The sequence below is a fragment of the Silene latifolia genome, chromosome Y (assembly GCF_048544455.1).
Source record: "Silene latifolia isolate original U9 population chromosome Y, ASM4854445v1, whole genome shotgun sequence".
NCBI lineage: Eukaryota > Viridiplantae > Streptophyta > Magnoliopsida > Caryophyllales > Caryophyllaceae > Silene > Silene latifolia.
In genome coordinates this window covers 22,105,511-22,111,510 of record NC_133538.1, presented here as the reverse complement: position 1 = coordinate 22,111,510, position 6,000 = coordinate 22,105,511, and positions in this window count along the sequence as shown.

Below are 6,000 nucleotides of genomic sequence, written 5' to 3'. Positions count from 1 at the left end.
TTCATCCCGGCCTCTCTTGCTTGGGACTCCTTCAGCAACAGATTCTTAAGCTCGGAAAATTCAGAATTCTGCGATTGTTGTGGCACATAAGGAGGTTTCTGATATTGTTGTTGCTTTTGATGAGGGGGTATATAGGGTTGTTGCTGCGGTGGAGCTTGAGTTGGGTTAAGGACATTTTGGCTCCTCCAACTCAAGTTCGGGTGGGTGTTCGGCTCATAGTAGGTGTTGGTCTGCCTATAGTGTTGAAAGGCAAAGACAAGATTCAAAGGGACTAGGCGTTTTTCGAGACATGGCCCTCACCTCCACACCTTTCACGCAGACGAAGGGACCGTCGACACAAAGCATTGACTTGGTACATCCCACCTTTGGAAGCTCCTCCTAGCTCATACTTGTCAAATCTCGCGGTAAGAGCCTCAAGCGCAGCGACAGAGGAGGATTCAGTAGCTCTCCTCTGGTTCCCTCTAGAATTCCCATACTCGGCCTTGTGGGTAGCTAGATCGTCAATGATCTTCCACCCCTTGGTTGCTCCCAAATTTTCAGCAAATCTCCCGTTGGTCGCAAAGATCCAAAATGGCCCTCGATCGTCGTACAACCCATTGTAGAAATGATTGCACAAACTCCATTTTTCGAACCCATGGTGCGGTATGGTTCGCACCAGCTTCTTAAATCGGACCCATGCTTCGTGGAAATTCTCATCTGGCCCTTGTTTAAAGCCCGTGATTTGAGCTCTAATAGCGATCGTCCTTGAAGGTAGAAGTACTTCCCTTAGAACGCCAATGCCAATGTATTCCAATCAGTGATCCCTTGAACGGCTCGGTCCAGATCTCTATACCACTCCCTTGCAAAGATCGCGAAGGGAGAAGATAAACATAGTCTCCTTGATCGGTCTTGGGTCACGCCACTGGTGGGGGTATGGAACAGCAGTGAGTCAATAAAGGTCTCCATATGCTTAGCCGCATCTTCATTTGCAGCTCCCCCAAACTGGTTTCTCTCAACCATAGTGATGTAGCCAGGCTTTGGTTCGAACTTCCCGGCATCACCGGTAGCTCGAACCCCTTATATAAGTTATCGGCTGTCGGCTCAGAATAACTAGCTATACTTGCTTCCTCGGCCATGACTGGAATTTCCGGAGAAGTAATCGTCTCGGTGAAGAAGTGGAAACGGGCGAAGATGGTGGATTATCTTCGAACAGTTCGTTCTCGTGATAGCTTGACAGAATACTCAGCTCTTCCTCTGTCGGTAGTATCCTTTGTGTTCGTCTCAACTCGCGCAAGGATCTTTCAAGCTCAGGGTTCAACGGTACTAATTCTCCACCCTGTGACCTGCGCATAAGAAGAAACTACAAAAAGAATATAAGAAAAGTTTAAGGAACGGATGTCCCTTAAACTAAGAAAGACTAAAAATAAAAACAACTAAAATTAGGACTATTGCCTCCCTAAGCAACGGCCCCAAAATTTGATACCCGTCGTTGTGAGTACCAAAGATAAAATTTATAATTCCTATTAAGACTAACCTAGGCTAGTGGTAACAGGGTCGAACCACAAGGAGGCAGATGTAAATTTTAGTTGATTTAAGTTCAGTCTGAGGTAACTATTGTGGGGGTTGAATTGAATTGGTCTATAGCTAAAAGTGAACAAAGATGATAAACTAAATAAACGATTTAAACAGATAAAAGAAGGGTACTAGGATGGTCGGTTCATTATAGCTTCGGCGGCAGCAAACTAAGTCGGTCTGAATCAAACACAGGTAAGGCGGGAGATAAAGAGGTGCTCTCGGTCTACTCTTAACAAATAGCATCTTTCGATCTCGCTATAGGTCCCTAATGTCACTAATACTAACTTTCGTCCTGAAAAGTGACTAACGGTCTAAACTATACCTATTTCTCGATCTTAGCATAGTTTAGTCAATTTAATTGATGGTCAAATAACTTTCCCTATCTTTCGATCTAATGGGTCGGTCACAAAATAGGTATCTAACTGGTCGCATGCATTCGATTCGTTAAACACAAGATTAAATTAAATTAAAACGAAAATAAAACCCTACGAGGTCGGTCGATCGATCGACAATGTCGATCGATCGACCAACACGCGAGACGATCCGTGTAAAATCTATTGCCGCCTATGCCATAAATCGCCTACATCCTAGCACTAAAGAATTAGCTACTCATGATGAAAGTGATAACAACAATAAAACTAATAACGATTACTGAATTCATGCTTAAAGTAAATAACAAACAACGATAATACGATAATTGGCTTTCGGGATACTAACTAGCAAATCTATACTAATGATGAAAGTAAAACAATAAACTGGAATTAGGGCAGAAGGAATACCGAGATTTCAGAGGAAATATTAAGAACAAGAACAGAATTCCAATGCTAAAACGATGATCCAAACCCTAATTACTCGATGAATCAAACTCGAAAGTTTCTTTGTGTGAAATTGTCGTAAAAACTTGGATGATCAAATGAATGTTTTATGTTACGTTATATAGCAAATAACGTAACATCTTATTTCCTAAACCTAGCATCATGGGCTTGCGCTTTCTCGGCCTTCTAATTCTCGCCGGAATAGCAATCGTCGATCGACCGATAAGGCTGGTCGATCGATCGCTCCTCAAAGAAACAAAGTAGCTTATGGAACCGAACATTGGTCGATCGACGAAGGTGATGGTCGATCGACTAATGGAGCTGCTACTTGACTTCTTGAAACTCGTGGACTTGTCTTTTGGGCCTTGGATTGCGCACCAAGCTCGTTCCTTAAGTGATTCCTTTATGTCATTTGCAATGCAGTTTACTCGGGGACGGATTTGGCTTGATTTCCCGTTGAATTCTTTACATTTCTGCAATAATGTACAAAATACGGAAGTAGACGGAAATAGGGAGAAATGTAGCACAAACTACAAGAATGAGCTCTGAAATGCATGTAAAATGGGATGTAAAACATCATATAAATAACACGCATCAATAGTGGTTGGATCTTATGGGAGTTACGGTTTTTCACGTTGCAAACATTAACGTGTGAATTTAATGTTATTTCTAAATCATTGAATTGGCTTAATGATGATTAGCTATATAAAGGCTATGGACATTGGACAATGGTTTGTGGATGCAAAGGTTACGGCTCAAACTGTTTCAAAGAGAAAGACTTAGCTTTATATCTATATTAATATACAATTGTTTCATGTCACACATATTTTCAACTATATGTATTATCTAATATGTGAAAATTATTTTTCTCACTAACAATATTATTGAGCATTGGGTGATCGTCGGTTCGGGGGCTCCTCTTGCTGCTACCAAAAGAGTCTAACGCGTTGTCGTATCTTGGGAGAGGAACGCACTATTTGGTAGCCAGTGATCGAATTTCATAAAAGTGCAAAAGTAATGGACATGTTATGCAAGGAGTACTACTCTCAATTCCTACATAAACCGGTCATGAATGTCACCAGTTATAAGGCTCTAAAACTCAGAAATTGTAAAGTAGGTTGCCAATTTACCAGGTCAAATCTAAACAGTCAGCTATATTTGAACAAAAACTCGTAGATTTTGCGTAAGACTCAGCTAATAACCGTTAATAAAAGTGCAAGGATCAAAGCTCAAGTGAAATGACAAGTTAAAGTGCAATTTCATAACGGAAATCTACCGTTCCGACTCAACCTCGGGTCTGTGGTCGATGTTACAAGTAGGGAGGTCCTTACAATTTCCCCTTTCTTACATTTTCACTCACTTAGATTTGATGCGTGTGTTTTATATAAGGTTTTTACCTCATTTTTACACGCATTTATGTACTATTTTATGTAGCATCTTGCTACAAATACCCCCGAACAGTCTACTTTCGTTTGTCTTGTGTAAATTGCAGGTACGGACCGGAAAGAAGATAAATCGAGCCTAAAATCGCCCCATTTGCATACATTTATGGAGAATAAGGAATCGGAGCTTGGAACCTATCACTTCGAGGATGCGTGAGCTGATTTCGAAAGGTGTCGAAGTCCCTTTCTGTGCTAAAATAGCTCGATCGACCACTTTTCTAGTCGATCGAATGCTTTATACCATGAAGATCACTCGATCGAGTAGTTCTCATACTCAATCGAGAAGGCCATTAATGGGAGTTACTCGATCGACCGGTTCTTTCATTCGATCCAGAGGAATTTCTGCTCACTTACTCGATCGAGCGGTTTTATTCCACTCAATCGAGTGGTTTTACCCTGTAATTATGTTTTTCCGCCTATTTTTGTATGAGCTTTTGTAATTAGGCTTTTGAATTAGGTTTAGGGAGAGATTTCGTGTGCTACTTTACTGAGTAGACTGCGTAACTCTTCCCAACTTCTTCTTTTTCCTGACTTCTTCTCTTCCTTTTACTCTTGGCTACTCTTTTCTACCCGGATTCGGAACTTGTAATCGGAATTATTATTCCTTTTTATTTCTTTATCGTAATTGCTATTTTAATTCTTTCCTTCTCTTATTGCTTTTTATTATTACTTTATTCAATCTCTATTAGCATTATTATCATGTTTAATTCCGATTATCTATGCATTGTTGTTGTTGATTCAATAATGGTACGTAGCTAATTCACCTTTTCTAAGACTAGGGAATCCATGATTATGAAGGAATAGTGGTTGATTTATTAGGTTTAATGCTTGTGTAGTCTTTGTTGTTAATCGCTACAATTAATTGTCTCTATTTATTTGAGTCGACGTAATTAGGCATTTAATCATAGTAAACCTTGACCTAGGCTGGAAGGTTGGAAAGGGTGAGACTCGTAGCGATCATTAAGGCACCATAGTGAGGGCGGAAGCTAAGCTATTTGTGCTTTAGGGGCGAATTGAGACCGGAAGGAGATATTCACTGCCCCATAGACTATACTTGCATTGACCTGAGACCTAGATTGCTTGACTGAATGATCGTGGTGAACCGACTGTCTTAGCTGCTTTCTCCTTATTTGCTTAATCTTCATTCTCTTACCTTTTTCTCTTCCTTTACTTCCCTTAGTTTAGAAATCAAATTCAAACTCCCAAATTTATACCGTGACGAACTTAGACAAAGCTGGCATTTTCCCATCTCCCTGTGGAGATCGACCCGACTTCCCTAGCTATATTAGTTAGAGCAAGTTGGTTATTTTTGATAGGTATATGACTATCCTGTCAAATTTTGGCACCGTTACCAGGGAGGTGGCGCAATTTTGTTGCTTTATTTAAGTTTGTCTCTCGTCCTAAGGAATTTATTCCTTGAGACCGATCTCATTTTTGCGAAGTTTTTGATTAGTTTGTAGGATATCTGTTCTAGAAAGAGAACATTGTCATACCTGCCCCAGTCTGTAAATTCTATCTGCCAGGATGCCGAATATAGCCAGCCATTTAGAACCAACAATGGATTCCCTTCCAAAAGGTTTGTTACTACCCACTACTGAATCGGGAACTTTTGGAATCCACCCATCCTACATACAGCTGGTCGAGAGAAATCTTTTCAGGGGGGTACTTGAAGAAGATCCGTGCAGGCACATATAGCTATTTACGGAATACTGTTCCACCATTCCTCTTGCTACTGGGGTGACACAAGACAGAGTGAAGGGAGTTCTCTTTCCCTTCTCTTTAGCTGATGATGCCCGGGAATGGTTGAGGGATTTAGACAGGGAAGCAGTTGGTGTAACTGACTGGAATTCCCTTAACTTGGCCTTTTACAGGCGATATTTTCCACCAAATCGCACTAACGCGTTGAGAGCTCAGATTAATGCATTTGAGCAATTGTCCAGTGAGGACTTGAATGGGGCTTGGACTAGGTTCAAAAAGCTCGCCCGTTTTGTGCCTCATCACGGTTTCAAGCGCTGGTTCCTATGCACCCAATTCTACAACGGGTTATATCCGGACCAGAGAGCTATCCTTGATAATGTAGCTAAGGGGAGATTCACGAAGAATGTAGAGGATGATCAAGGGTGGCGTATTATTGAGGAGATGGCCATCCATGTTGCCGAATATGGAAATCCCTGAGGAAGTGGGCAAGT